At 50.0% G+C, this 15,864-nt stretch overlaps 1 non-coding gene across 1 annotated transcript; it reads left to right on the forward strand.

Annotated features, from left to right (window-relative positions):
- Window positions 1-11,950: 11,950 nt before the first annotated feature.
- TRNAK-UUU (transfer RNA lysine (anticodon UUU)) lies at window positions 11,951-12,023 on the forward strand. The gene has a single exon. It is a non-coding gene; the product is annotated as a tRNA-Lys (tRNA).
- Window positions 12,024-15,864: the final 3,841 nt, after the last annotated feature.

A 15,864-nucleotide genomic window follows, 5' to 3' on the forward strand; every position in this document is an offset into this window, starting at 1 on the left:
GGCTACAGGGGTTGCTGCTTGCATACCTGCCTGGCCTGGGCGAGGCCACCCTGTAGGCTTTTCCTGGAGTCAAGAGGTCGGTCCAAAGGGCAGCAGCTTGCTTAAGCCACTGTATCAGCGATCCTTCACTGCAAAACAAAACACCCCCAAGCCTAAGTGACGAAAACCTGTGCTCACCTCTTATCTCATGACTCCCATGGACCAGGAGGTCACACAGTGGGTCGTGAGCATGACCCCTGTATCCTCCATGCTGCCTGGGCCATGGCAGAGGGACTCGGCTGAGGGATGAGCTGAGGGTTCGCCTGGGGCTGGCTCACACAACGGTGACTGGTGCTGACACGTGCACTTCTCTCCACACGGCCTCTCCACGGGGCTGCTCATGTACGCACAACGTGGCAGCTGGCTTCCGCCTGAGAAAACCACCCAAAAGGCCAAGGTGATGCTGCAATCTCTGACATGACCGAGCCTCACAAGTCACCCGTCATCACCTCCACAGAACTCGGTGGGCTCACACGGAGTAGCTCTGACTCAATGTGCAAGGACCACGGAAGGACGTGCACCCCTGGCAGGAGAATCATGGCTGTCGTGGAGGCTGCAGACCACGGCTCTCTTGCTGGCTCTGTGGCTGGGAGGGCTGGCCAGGGACAGGGCACCTGAGGAGGATGAGCTGGAGGGGCAGAAGGGTTCTAACCTGGCCGGCTCTACCCTACGGTGGACCCAGATGAGGGGAAGGCCCACGGAGCTCTGTGGGTAGCTCACCCATGGCCCCACACAGGTGTCGGGGCTCCCAGAGCACAGAGAAGCAGCCACGACCTGAAGGATCTGTTCAAAAGATGCCCTTCCCCCACGGCACTCAGCTGTCACCTTTGTCAGAAGTCAGATGACTAGATTTATGGGTCTATTTCTAGACTGTCCTGTTCCATTGATTTGTCTGCCCAACTTTATGCCAACACCACACTGGATTAATTACTATACTTACATGGGAGGTCCTGAGATCTGGCGGGTAAGTTCTCCAACTTTCTCCTCCTCCCCTTCTGGAAGGCCTTTGCAATCGTTGGCCCTTTGCATTTCTATATAAATTTTAGACTCAGCTTGTCAATTTCCACATAAAAATTCTGCTATAGACTGGAATCATGGCATTTATGATCCACTTGGGGAGAATTTTATTGAGTTGTACACTTATGCATTATTTGAATGCTTTTTCATATATGTGTTACACTTCAAAGTATTTAATGCCATTAGGAAATCTGCTATCCACAGCACATGTGTGTTACGTTGCTCAGATGTATCCAACTCGTTGCGACCCTATGGATCATACTCCGCCAGACTTCTCTGCCCATGGGATTCTCCAGGCAAGAATACTGGAGTGGGTCGCCATGCCCTCCTCCAGGGGATCTTCCTAACCCAGGGATCGAACTCATGGCGTATTTTGTATTTATGTTACACGACATTGAGATTCTTCAACCGATTAACATTAAACTTCTTTCAAAACTTCACTTTTTCCCCAAGGGATCTGTGTTCCCTCAAATTCTATCATTTGCATACCATCTTCATAATTTTTTTTTTTATATATCCCATGCCATCAATACTGCTAGTTATGGAAAGGGAGTTGATTTTTAAAAATTTAAACTCTTTGTAAATAAACCTTTGTATCAGCATCATAAGGGGATGAGTCTCTCCTGCCAAGTGAAGATAACTGGCAAGGCAAGCATCACAAAAATAAGATTGTTGACTTATAACTGGCTGTGGTCTGCTGAAAGTTGAGAAGGAAGCCTACACTTTCTCTATTCAAAATGCATATTTGCAAGTTTTAGAGAAATGCGACATGCGCATTGCCAGCATACCAAGAATTTCTCCCTGAGGTGATCAGGAAGATTGGAAAACTGCTGGAAAAGGAATAATTCGGTCACTTTTTGGTTTTCCGGAGCTAACTGTAGACCCACATGCAGGCGTGAGACACAGTCCAGAAAGACGGCCTGTACGCTTTACTCGGCATCCCCCAAGGGTGCCCCCGCGGGGACACTGACACTGGTGGTATTTTGAGCTCCTCAGTCTTACCTGTACTCCCTTCTGCGTGTGTGTGTGCGTGTGTGCACGTGCGTGTTATGTAAGTTCATCCCCCATGCAGGTCTGTGTATCCACCATCACCCAACTGTGTTTGAACGCCATTCTAACTCAGGAATCCGGGCTGATGGTGCCAGTCCCCACCCCTGCGGGCCCCCTGCCTGCTGTGTCTCAGGTGCAGTGTGGCCCACTCCTGTACTGCCCCTGGAGACCCCAGCCACATGTGAACCGCCATGCCTCCCTGCACTGCCCCCCTCCCCACCCGGGGTCACAGCAACCTCCACGAGGCAGGGAAGCAGGATCTTACCACGTCCCTGAAAGGAGAGGAATCTGAGCGCTAAGGAACAGCAGTGACTGTCCAGACAGTAACTGAATATTAATGACCATCATCTCATGGTTAGACGTTCCTCCCCCTCTGAATGCACTGGTGAGCACCCTAAAAGGCCAGGTCTCTAATCTATTCTTGGAAGAAACAAGGCAAAGAGAACACAGACAGTTATGTAAAACTTTCAAAATGACCCAACGCAGGCATTCCCCACTTTTTAAACAGTTGCTTTATGCCACTCCAATTTTAAGAAAGCCCTACTTTAGTACCTGTTTTTACTAACCAAAAGAAATCCAAAGAGGATTTTCACTTTTATAAGAAAAAGGCAAAAAGTGGAAATAGCGTTTCCCGTGAGTTCTGCTGCAAGCTGTTAGAGGCAGTGCAAGCTCTGAGCAGCAGGAGCGGCAACCCGCGCACCGCCCCCCCCGCCCGCCAGGTCCTTCCCAGGAAGCGCACTCAGCATCTCAGAATCAGCGGCGGCCAGAACTGTGAGCTGTGTCTGCAAGCGTCTGATCCTGACTTGTCTGTGCATCTGAGAGCAAGATGTCTCCTAAGGTGACTGTTTTTCCCTTTATGCCGCTTGGCTCATGAAAGGTTTCTTAGGAACACTTTACTTTCAAACAGCGGAGGAAGCTGTATCAATATTGCATTTTCCTTTTCTGTGTTCTCCAGTGTGGGGCAGTTGTCTGGACCATCTCTCTCTGTCCTCGTGTGAAGCCAGGCACCAGTCCCCTCCTAGTCCTCTCCTGGGTTCAGCCTTTGGTCCATTCCAAACCCCAACCTTCGCATTCCCTATGGCATCCCCATTCCCCTGCTGCTTGGGGCTGGGGTCCACCCTGTCTCCCTCCAGTGTCTGCCAGAGGGACCTTTCTTTACTTTCCATGTTATGGCTAATGCAACTCAATAATTAGACATTGCAATTAACAATGCATTTGCTATTTAAGATAGAGACTCCAAAAGAACTAAATGTTTTGACTTTTCCTGTCCAGGCCCCATTCAAACGCAGATGGAATTTTTATGCAATGATAACAGAATACAGACCCGCACTGAGAAGCTTGTGAGCTTTTAGTTCCCCAGCCAGGGGTGGAACCCAAGCCCTTGCCAATGAGCAAGGAGTCCTAACCACCAGGCCACGAGGGAGTTCCGTGCAGACCATTTTTATACTCCCCATTTTACCAAATGTTGCCCCAAATGCGTCTGTGTGACCAAACAGTCCCCAAGTCTCCTAAAATCAGCTGTCACTTGCACTTTCTCCCTGACTCTGTAAACAGCGTAGGTCCATTATTGAACATTTTAGGAAAATTGGGCATCTGTGGATAGGAAAATGAGGCACCAACCATCATTCTGCCTAGAGAGAACTGGGAAAATAGTAAGTGGTGTTCATCATCCATGTCTTTTGTCTATGTTGGACACAACATACCACGTTACTTAACTTCAGAAAATATAAAAATCACCGTAAAACTCAGCAGCTGTGAAAGATGAGCACTCAGCTCCCACGGTTTCGACAAGTCACCCGGCTGCAGCTGCCGTGTTGGCTGAAGCTGTGATCACCTTGCGGCTTGGCTGGGCAAGGACCCTGGGTGCTGACCCACGTGGCTGCTGGTGAGCAGTGGGGCTGAGCTGGCCTGTCTGAGGCCGCAGTGCCCCCCAACGCGGGAGCCCCACAGAGGACTCAGGCTGTGGAGCTGCCCCCCGCCCGGGGGAGGGATGTGCGTGAGAGGAAGGGCAATGGAGAGGCTCCGTCTTTTTTCAACTTAACGCTGCAGGCGAGCTTCCGCTGCTTCTGCTCTGTCGTGTGTGAGTAACCCGTGAGTCGCCAAATGTGACCCGCACCACAGGGTGAGGGATACACGGGGGAAGAAAACCATTCGGGGCCACGTTACAGGCTACCGACCGACCACTTGCAGGCAAGACTGTCTTGTAGCCTACTTGTGTTTTGTTAATTGGAGATAGTTCATATTCCACAAAACCAGTTTTAACGCATGCAACTTGGTGGCTTCTAGTATGTTCACAGGGCTGTGGGGAGACCACCACTTACTCCACGACATTTTCAGTTTAGTTCAGTTCAGTCGCTCAGTCGCATCCGACTCTTTGCAACCCCATGAATTGCAGCACGCCAGGCCTCCCTGTCCATCACCAACTCCCGGCATTTTCAAGACCCTATAAAAAACTGTGCCGTGAGCAGCCACTCCCTGTTCCCTCTTTCCCAGCCCAGAGACCACTGATCTACTTTATCTACAAGCATTGTCTATTCTGAATATCGCACATAAATGCACACGTGAAGTATCGGATGTTACACATCTGTGTGCATATGAACTGCATACATTTTGCGGCCTTTTGTTCTTGGCTTCTTAGCAGTAATCTTTTCAAGGCTCATCCGTGTTACCGCATGTCATCCCTTTCTGTGACCAAGAAAAGCCCCACTATATGGATGGACACATTTTGTTCATTCAGTCCTCAGTCCATGGACATCTGTTCTCCTTTCCAACCGTCAGGAATCATGGCGCTACTGGTAATATTCATGCACACATGTTCGTGAACATATGTTTTCAACTCTCTTGGATATACACCTGGCTGGTCATGTGGTAACTCTAAGTTAATTTTTTGAGGAACTGCCAAGCTGTTTTCCAAGGCTGCTGCATCATTTTACATTCTTACCGGCAGCGGATGAGAGTTCTGGTTGCCTGATATCCTGGACAGCACTTGTTACTGTCCACTTTCCCTTTACGCATCCCGGTGGCTGTGAAATGGTCTCTCACTGTGATTTGGGTTTGTGTTTTCCTAGTGATGAATGAAGTTGTGTATATTTTCATGTGCTTGCTGAACTTCTATATCCCTTCTTTGGAGAAATGTCCATTCAAATCCTATGCCCATTTTTCAACTGGGTTGTCTTATTATTGAGTTGTAACTATTCTTTATATATTCTGGGTATTATATCCTTTGCATATATATGATTTGCAAATATTTTCTTCCATTCTGTGGATTTTTTCACTTTTTGACAGTGTTGACATATGAAACCTTTAAAATTTGATGAAGTCCCAATAATTTTATCTTTGGCTGCTTGTGGTTTAGATGTCATACCTAAGAAACCACTATGTACTCTAAAGGCGAAAATGTTTCCATCTGTTTTCTTCTTTTTTGCCCACACCATGCAGCTCACAGGATCCCAGCTCCCCACCCAGGGACTGACCCTGGGGCCTCGGGAGTGAAACCACAGAGTCCCAGCCACGGGGCCACCAGGGAATTCTCATGTTTTCTTCTACAAGTTTTACAGTGTCAGTGGCGACACTTGGGCCTTTGAGCAATTTGGTTTTTTTGTTTTACTTTTATTTGCATTTATTTTTTGTGGCATTTATTCCCGGGCCATAAGTTTTTGTTTCTTCTGGGATATCTTTTTCTTCTGTGCAACCTCCTCTTCTGGTTTAGGAACAATCTGTTCTTTTTCAGTAAGGATCATCTCAATGTGGCAGGGAGAGCTCATGTAGGGGTTGATCCGACCGTGAGCTCTGTAAGTCCTGCGCCGCATCGTGGGGGCTTTGTTCACTTGGATGTGCTCAATGACCAGAGAATCTACATCTAAGCCCTTAAGTTCAGCATTACTCTCTGCGTTTTTGAGCATGTGTAGTAAAAATTCAGCACTCTTTCTGGGCCGCCGACCCTGCGTCCAGCCCCGCTGTTTGGCCTGTGCACACCTACCAGCTCCACTGTTGTAAGGACGGAATGGCACACATCGCTTCTTTAAAGTGACATCCTTCAGGTACTTGGTGGCTTTTCGGATATGCATACACTTTATGGCCTGGGCAGTTTCACAAGTGTTCTTAAAGTGAACACGAAGATTTGAACCTCTTGATTTGCATGATTTTGTGGGGTTTTCTGGGTCAAGTGAATAGCGCACCATTTTTAGGGGTCACCTCAGGCCGCTTACCGGAAAAGCCCTTTGAGCAATTTGAATTCACGTTTGTATACAGGATGGTTAGGGAGTCAACTTCATTCTCTTGCCATGGCCCCAGCACCATCTGTTGACAGTAAATACCATCTGTTTACTGATCCCAGTAAACGGCCTGGCACCCTTCTTGAAAACATTGCCTACAGGTGTATGGGTTTACTTCTGGACTCCCCAACTTGTTCGGTTAATCCACATGTCTACCCTGATGCCAGCACCACACTGCCTGGATTACAGGTACTTCTCAAACTGGGGAGAATGAAGTCTTCCAACTTTGTCCTTATTTTTCAAGACTGTCTTGACTATGATGGGTCCCTTGCATTTCCATATTAATATTAGGATCAGCCTGTCAATGTCTGGAAAAAAAGGCAGCTGGCTTTTGATACAAATTGCATTCAATCTGTAGATCAATTTGGATTTTTGTATGTTGAACCAGCTTTGCATCCTGAGAGAAGTCCCAGCTGGCCATGGTGTATAATCCTCTTTATATGCTACTGGATTCAGTTTGTGAGGAATGGCACCCCACTCCAGGATTCTTGCCTGGAGAATCCCGTGGACAGAGGAGCCTGGCGGGCTACAGTCCACAGGGTCGCAGAGTCGGACACGACTGAGCGACTAAACAACAAAGTACACAGTAATCACAGAAGACACTGGTCTGTAGTTTCCTTGCGGTGTCTTTGGCTTCAGTGTCAGGGTAATTCTGGCTTCAGAAAATGAGCTGGGAAGTGTTCTCGTTTTGTTGTTGCTGAAAACTGAATTTTTTTTTTTTTTTTTAAAATCATCATCCCAGAAGGGCTGGGGGCTGCAGAGCTCTGTGCTTCCCCAGAGCAGAAAGCAGACGAACAACCTAGAGCGCGGCCCCATGGTGCCCACGAAGCCACTCCCACCCACTGTCTGAAAACTGAATATTTTAAACAACTGAATGTACAGCTTTAGAAATAAGGTCTTCTCCGTCCCCCAGGTCCGCTAGCGTTACCGCTGGTGGTCACAGTTGTTTGTCGAGTAACTATGCTGAACTAATGCTATAGCGTCTGTATCCTTTGTCACATGAGGCCACTACCACCTCCCGTCAGTTAGGTTAGTGGTCGGCTCACGGGACAGAGTCTTCTTCAAATGCCTGGAACAAATAGTTCTCCCAGTCTTTGCCACGGGGCTCAGAGTGTGTGTTAGGACAGGCTTTCAGGGTACAGGCAGGCAGTTTACGGCTCCACCTTAGGCTTCGTTGCCTTGTGTGTGCAAGGCTTTGAGGTCAACCAGAGGTGAGTGCTTAGGGCCCTCTGAGCTCTGTCCTGAGCAAGCGCACATCCCTGGGCACACAGACCACAGGTGAGCACGGCCACCCACACGCCCGAGTACCTCAGCGCCTCCAAAGCCCTTAGGGACTCTGTTCCCTAACGTGCTCTTTCAAGCTTTTCCTTTCTTTTAGGTCTGATGTTTGACCGGACTCTTATCTGCTGCCTCTAACAGTCACATAGTTGACACTTGTCTGTAATTGTTCATTCAAAAAAAGTTAATTTTCTTTATCTGTGGCTGTGCCAGGCCTTCGTTGTGCAGGCTTTTCTCTAGGTGCGGCGCACGCGCTTCTCTTGCGGTGGCTTCTCTTGGTGGTGGAGCTCGGGCTGCAGGGCACACGGGCTTCAGTGGTTGTGGCCTCGGGGCTCCGGGGCGCAGGCTCAACAGTTGTGGCCCACAGGCTTAGCTGCCCTGCGGCACGTGGGCTCCGCCTGGACTAGGGACAGAACCTGTGTCCCCCGCGCTGGCAGGTGGGTTCTTTACCACTGAGCCTGCAGGGAAGCCCTGTGATGGCTTCTCCAAAATGCCCTCTATGGAGAGGCCTTCCCACACTGAGTGAGCTCCTAGACAGCCTGGCCCCTGAGGGCTTCTGGGGAACCCCAGATAGTCCCACGAGGGCCCCACTTGAGAGCGTGTCCTGGAGTGGGTTCCAGCTCCACTCTTGTCCCTCTGGCAGCTGGCGGGCAGCCCCAGGAATGCAAGCTGTTGTTTCTGAGGTGACTGTGGACTGGAGAACACAGGATGAGTCTAGAGCAAAGACAAATGTCAACACGCTCTCTGTTCAGCCTTATTCTTGAATAAATGCTCTCCAGGCTGTTTCAACTGTTTGGCTAATTTTCACACTTTTCAAAAAGTTGACAATTTTTGCCCATTTTCCGGTTGACTTTATGGAGGAGGCAATGTCTGTAATCCTTACACTGACATTTTCACTGATCTCGCTCACACTTGCTTGTGTTTTAAACTTGCAAGTAAACCTCAATTTTTCTCAAATATGACTGTTTCAAAAAACCATCGTCTCATGACTGATCAGCGTTCCATTCTATGAATACATTATTATTTACTTAAAACCCCCTCCCAACTGGCCCACACGAAGAGGTGGCAGGCTCTGGGGACATAGGGAGCCAGCTGGTATTGACGCTCAAGAGCCACTTGTGTGCATGTCTTCCCAATTCCCCGTTCAGTAGGTCCCACTGGTGGCTTGAAATCAGCCATGGGGGAAATGCTTACACCACAGAAATTGACAGAAATTACGAAACATTTCTCCGTACTCCCAACTGAGTGGCAGCTGGTTATGCATTTAACTGCATACCGGCGCTTGAAGGTCTCATAGCAGAGAGCCGTAACAGGACCGTGAGGTTTTGTGTTTTTTTTTTTGGCTGCCTCGGCATGTGGGATCTTAGTTCTCTCACCAGGGATCGAACCCCTGCCCTCTGAAGTGGAAGCACAGAATCTTAACCCCTGGCCCACTATGGAAGCCCAAGACCATGTTTTATTAACCTGTGTATCTCTAAGACTCAACAGTCCTATTTTATAATCTTTCTTGATTTAGCATAACTTCAAAGCATAGTATTCATTGACACATAATTGTCATTTTAATGGACGAAATTTTCCTTTGACTTAACGAATTTTTTTAATCTCTCCCATGTTGATTTATTAGTAGATCATTTCTAACATTTCACAGTGCTGAACACTGTCATGTAATGAGCTTTCTGCACCTTGTTGAAACTCCTTTACAGCTGGGAACGGGCTTGCCTGGTGGTCCTGCGGTTAAGAGTCCGCCTGCCAGTGCAGGGGACACGTTCCATCCCTGGTCCGGGAAGATCCACATGCCGTGGAGCAACTAAGCCCGCGTGCCACAGCTACTGAGCCTGCTCTCTAGGGCCCAGGAGCTGTAAGTACTGAGCCCACCGCAAGGCAAAGCCTTCACGCTGCAGCTAGACAGGAGCCCCCGTGCGCTGCAACCAGAGAAAGCCTGCAAACAGCAACAGAGACTCAGCACAACAAAAATAAATAGGTAAAAATTAGTTTACAATTTCAAAAATGTATTAAAAAAGACAACCCTCCCCGAGAGAGGCTGGGAACAGGCCACCTTGTCACAAGAAAGCCTGAGACAGAGTAAAACACACACGACCTCCTAGATCGTTAACTTTTACAGAGTGAGTGTCTTTCAACACACCCGCACCGCACAGTCCCAAGCGGGTGCTGCCTCCCGGGTTTCCGTGCTGTCTCCAGGTGAAGTCGCGTCTGCACGACAGCAGTGCCCGTGGTGCTGCACGGTTCCGACCCAGGAGTAATTGGGGCGCTCCTGCAGCTGCTCCCAGAACCAGGACGCGCACACCCGACGCAGGATCCCTTCTCCTCTATCAGCGGCCCAGCTGCGCAGGGAACCAGGCTCCCAGCGCCCTGCTGCTCAGAGCCCCGGCCCCCGCCCTCCCCCCGCCCCCCAGAGCCGGCAGTGACTCTGGGAGCATCTAACGCCCTGGGTTAAATCCCTTTCTGATTAGAATTGCGGGGATGGCTTCTGTTTCCTAAACTGGACCCTGACTGATGCGAGGCCTGCAGTCAGAGCTGGCGATTCAGCCATATTCCACCTAAAAGGTGGCTCAAGTCCAGGCTCTGCCTGCGTTCTGGAGAGCCTCCTGCTGTTATGCCGAAGCAGCAACGTGGACACCCCGCATCAAACAGCTCCCCTGGCCTGGCCGGCCCCCGTGGCGCACAGGCCGCCTCTGAGGGGGCTCAGGGCCAGCAGACACTGCCTGCACTGCGGAAATCCTGCTGCTTCTGGGTTGCCTCTGTCCACACAGAGGGCAAGGGCCATACCGTCCTGGCCCAACGCCATACGACTCGGGCCTGATGAGAGTCTGCAGCAACACATGGATTGAGTTGAAACGCCTTTCATCCTAGAGACTGGGGGCCTCCTTCTATTCCCTACAGACAAAGCCACCGGAGGTTCAATCAGAGCCTCCGGGGGATTGTTGGGGAGGACTGCTGGTGTGCGGAGCACAGAGGAGGGGCCCCCACGCTGCACCCAGGACCCCACTGGGGACCACAGAGGATTTTTTCAATTTAATCATTATCTACTTATTTTAAGGTGGAGTAGAAAAATATGACATGTGAAACAAGCCGAATTTCATGAGCAATATTTCTTTAGAACATGTTAGAAAGGAAAACCAATTACAGAGAATTATTAGGGAAATAATAGCAGAAGTGGCATGAAGAGATGGCCAGAACCACGCAGGTGGCATGCCAATTCCTAAGATCTGGAAGTCCCACGGCGAGATGACATCTAGCCCTTGTGACAACCGTGAGTCGTTTAGCTCTGCCCCCACGTTAGGATGGAGTGAGGCTCAGATGACTGAAGTGATCTGCCAGTGTCACATGGCTGCCGGCGTTTGGTGACGCAGTTGGGATTCTTCCCTGGCTGCTGCGGTCTTTGCCCCCTCCCACCCCCACCGCATTTGTCATAGGCAGACCCTGAAACACACCAGGGAGAGGGACTTTGGAGAAGTGAGAAACTCTTCCAGGCCACTTCCTCCTGCTGTCTGTCCCATCCCCCAGGTCCTGGTTCCCCTCGGAGGGGCTGGTGTGTTGCAGAGAGCACCCAGGGGAGGTGCCGGGTCTGGGGGATGCATGTCCACGCTGGCCACTTCCTCCAAGGCACAGGTCAAAAGGAAGCGGGCGCCTTCAGCTTCAGCGGCAGAGAGGAGGCAGGGGCCTGTCCCAAGCTTCTTGGCCTCCTCTCGGGGCTGCAGTCAATATCCCAGGAAAACAAGAGAGAAAGTGCAGCTGGGGTGGTGCGGGGGTTGGGAGGCTGCCTGGACACAGGCTGAGTCCCTTCTCAAAAGCCAGGGACCCGCGTGGCCCAGCACTCGGGCTCAGAGCTGTCCGAGCCAGCTTCCTGAGGAGCCAGTGCCGTGGGTACCCCCCCCGTGCCGGGGCTTTCAGCGTTGACCCAGGGCGCCGGCTGGGCACCCACAGGCCGGCCCATGGGGCAGAGGATGTCTGCTGGGCTCGGCTGCAGCTCACTGCTCTCCTCCAACCCAAAAGACTTCTGTTTCCTCTGTCTTAGATTCTCATAACAGCTGGAGGAACACTGCCTTCGCATCACCGAGGCCTCAGCCTTGAACAACTGTGTGCAGGGCCTCCTTCGAGCCTGGCTCTGCTGTACCCAGGGCAGAGATGGACGGGATGCTAGTGGTGACCAAGGGACCTGGGGAGCGGGGGAGCACGACGGATGGCAGGTTCTGGATGCTGGCCTTGACCAGACCGTCTTAAGCGCTTCCTTGTCATTCTCGCCTGGCTTAAAAAAGACGTGTTGGCCGAGTGCCTGGGTAGCTCAGTCGGCAGAGCATCAGAGCTTTACTCTGAGGGTCCAGGGTTCAAGTCACTGTCCAGGCACCCAAAGTAAATAAACAAGTACACAAAGCTGAAAAACAACCTACACGTCCAACAGCAGAGGAATGGACACAGAAGACACCGTATGCACACGCAGTGGAGCACCGCTGAGGCATAAAAAGAATGAAATAATGCCATTTGCAGCAACACGGAGGCACCCAGAGACCACCATACTCAGCAAGTCGGAAGGAGAAAGACAAACGCCGTACGCTGTCACTTAGGTGCGGACTCTAAACTACAACACCAATGAACCGGTCTGTGAAATAGAAACAGCATCACAGATGTGTGGTTGCCGAGGAGAGGGAGTGGGAGATGGCGTGAGTGATAACAGACTGAATAAACCCCAAGTCCTACTGTGTACGAGTATCCTGGGACAAACCCTAATGGGAAAGAATATTAACAGTATGTGTATGTACTACTCAATCACTTTGCTAAAGAGCAGAAATCCACACGCGATAAGTAAAGTAACGTGAACGACAGCCCCACACTCACTCACTCACCAGCGGACAGTAACTTTATAGTGGAGAGCGCTGGCAGACTTCCAGCGCAACCAAGTGACCCCACCTAACATCAGCAATGCCGGGACACAGTGGCACCAGGACCTCGTGACAAGGTGACCTGAGACAGACCCAGTATTATATACAGCGTTCCTGCCGAAAATGCAAAGGCCGCGTGCAACGAGGAAACGTCAGGCAGACCCACGAGGAGGGATCATCTAAAAAGCAACTGGCCTGTGCTCTTTACAAATATTTAGGTCAGAAAGACAAAGAAGGGCTAAGAAACTGTTCCCGATCAAGAGACTCAAGGGACATGAACATGAAATGCAATGTGTGGTCCTCGAATGGATCTTGGAAGTGAAAGTCACTCAGTCGTGTCTCTTGGCGATGCCATGACCATAGTCCATGGAATTCTCCAGAATACTGGAGTGTGTAGCTGTTTCCTTCTCCTGGGAATCTTCCCAACCCAGAGATCAAGCCCAGGTCTCCCACAATGCAGGCAGATTCTCTACCAGCTGAGCCACCAGGGAAACCCAAGAATACTGGAGTGGGCAGCCTGTCCCTTCTCCAGGGGATCTTCCCAACCCAGGAATCAAACCGGGGTCTCCTGCATTGCGGGAAGATTCTTTACCAACTGAGCCACCAGGGAAGCCCTATGGATCTTGGCCAGAAAGGACATTATTGTGACTTGGGAGAACCTGACCATGGGCTGTACATTAGATAACAGGATTGCATCAACGTCCAATTTCTAGATTTTGATGACAGTACTCTGGTTTTGTATCAGAACTCTGCAGTGGCCACAGGACTGGAAAAAGTCAGCTTTCATTCCAATCCCAAAGAAGGGCAGTGCCGAAGAATGCTCAAACTACGGCACAGTTGTGTTCATTTCACATGCCAGCAAGGCTATGCTCAAAATCCTTCAAGCTAGGCTTTAGCAGTATGTGGACTGAGAACTTCCAGATGCACAAGCTGGGCCTCAAAGGTAGAGAGGAACCAGAGATCGAATTATCAACATTCGCTGGATCACGGAGAAAGCAAGGGACATCAAGAAAAATATCTACTTCTGCTTCACTGACTACGCTAAAGCCTTTGACTGTGTGGATTACAACAAACTGTGTGAAATTCTTAAAGAGATGGGCATACCAGACCACCTTACCTGTCTCCTGAAAAACCTTTATGTAGGTCAAGAAGCAACAGTTAGAACCAGACACGGAAAAACTGACTGGTTCAAAATTGGGAAAGAGTGTGACAAGGCAACATATTGTCACCTGGCTTATTTAACTTATATGCAGAGTACATAATGCAAAATGCTGGGCTGGAAGACTCACAAGCTGGAATCAAGATTGCTGGGAGAAATATCAACAACCTCAGATATGCAGATGATACCACGCTAATGGCAGAATCAAAGAGGAACTATAGAGCCTCTTGATGAAGGTAAAAGGAGCAAGTGAAAAAGCTGGCTTGAAACTCAACATGAAATAAACAAAGATCATGGCATCCAGGGCCATCACTTCATGGCAAATAGACGGGGAAAAAGTGGAAGCAGTGACAGACTTCATTTTCTTGGGCTCCAAAATCACTGCAGATGGTGACTGCAGCCATGAAATTAAAAAGATGCTTGCTCCTTGGAAGGAAAGCTATGACAGCGTTTTAAAAAGCAGAGACATCACTTTGCTGCCACAGGTCTGTATAGTCAAGCTTATGGTTTTCCCAGTAGTCACGTGCAGATGTGAGACTTGGACCATCAAAAAGGCTGAGTGCCGAAGAATTGATGCTTTCGAACTGTGGTGTTGAAGACTCTTGAGAGTCCCGTGGACTGCCAGGAGATCAAACCAGTCAATCCTAAAGAAAATCAACTCTGAATATTCATTGGAAGAACTGATGCTGAAGCTGCAATACTTTGGCCACCTGATGTGAAGAGCCGACTCCTTGGAAAAGACCCTGATGCTGGGAAAGATTGAGGGCAGGAGGAGAAGGGGAGACAGAGGATGAGATGGCTATATAGCATCACCGACTCAGTGGACATGAATTTGAGCAAACTCTGGGAGACAGCGAAGGACAGGACTTAGCGACTGAACAACAATCAGCCTGTGATCTCAGGAAATAAACCCTGAGTTAGAGGGTAAACAGAGATGTTTTCAATTCACTCTCCAGTGGTTTAGCAAGAAGGAATGATAAAGACAAAAAATTCACCTAAGCAGTCCGTGGTCACGTCAGACAGCACAGCACGGAGGACAGGTGAGGGTCTCTCCCCACGCTCTGCTGCTGCTCCCGGACACTAGTGCCCGATTTCACGATTCTCGGTGCTCAGATGATCTGTACACAGACTGATGGTCTGCTGGGATTTGGTCTCGTTTTAAAAACGGGGTCAGAGATGACATGTTACTCTGCAGTGTGATCTTTTGCATGGTTTTGAAGTCCTTTAAAAATCAAAGCAACGCATGCCTATGGTTAAAAAATAGTAGCACTAAAGGCCTTTAGTAAAAGCCAGCCACCCCAGCCCTTCTCGACCCCAAGGCTGCTCCTCAGAGCAGTCACTCTTAACTGCTTTCTTCGCTGCTTACCCCATGTGTCCATGTCCGATTGCTCAGTTGTGTCCGACTCTTTGCAACTCCCTGGACCGTAGCCCGCCACACTCCTGTGTCCATGGGATTTCTCAGGCGAGAGTACCAGAGCAGGCTGCCATTTCCTCCTTCAGGGGATCTTCCCAACCCTTGGATGAAACCTGCGCCTCCAGCACTGGCGGGCGGATTCTTTATCACTCAGCCACCTGGGGAGCACTGCTGTGAACATTCTTGTATAAATACCTGAGTACCTACTTCCAGTTCTTTTACCAATACACCCAGAAAAGGAATTGCTGGATCATGTGGACATTCTATCGGAGAAGGCGATGGCACCCCACTCCAGCACTCTCGCCTGGAAAATCCCATGGGTGGAGGAGGCTGGTGGACTGCAGTCCATGGGGTCGCACAGAGTCAGACACAACTGAAGCGACTTAGCAGCAGCAGCATGGACATTCTATAGGTAATTTTGGGGGGAACCTCAAACTGTTTTCCACAGCAGCCACACTATTTTACATTCCCACCAGCAGTGTATAAGTATTTCAACATTTTTTTAAAAATATAATTCCTGATGGGCCTGACGCGTCACTGTGACTTTGGGACCATGGGTTGCAGAGGCAGACGTGACTGAGTGGCTGAGCACAGGCAGGCCTACGGGAGAGAGCACCACGCGTGCCCAGCAGATGAAGGCAGCGCAGCGGGCGCCCACCCACCTCGCTCGGGAGACACGCAGGCTGTGCTGCTCACAAAAGTCAGTGGGAACAGGGCTTCCTCCAGGCAGCCTCC

This window comes from Bos grunniens, chromosome 22 (assembly GCF_055505025.1).
Source record: "Bos grunniens cultivar Pamir isolate PY7600 chromosome 22, Bosgru_T2T1.0, whole genome shotgun sequence".
In the NCBI taxonomy this organism is placed as follows: domain Eukaryota; kingdom Metazoa; phylum Chordata; class Mammalia; order Artiodactyla; family Bovidae; genus Bos; species Bos grunniens.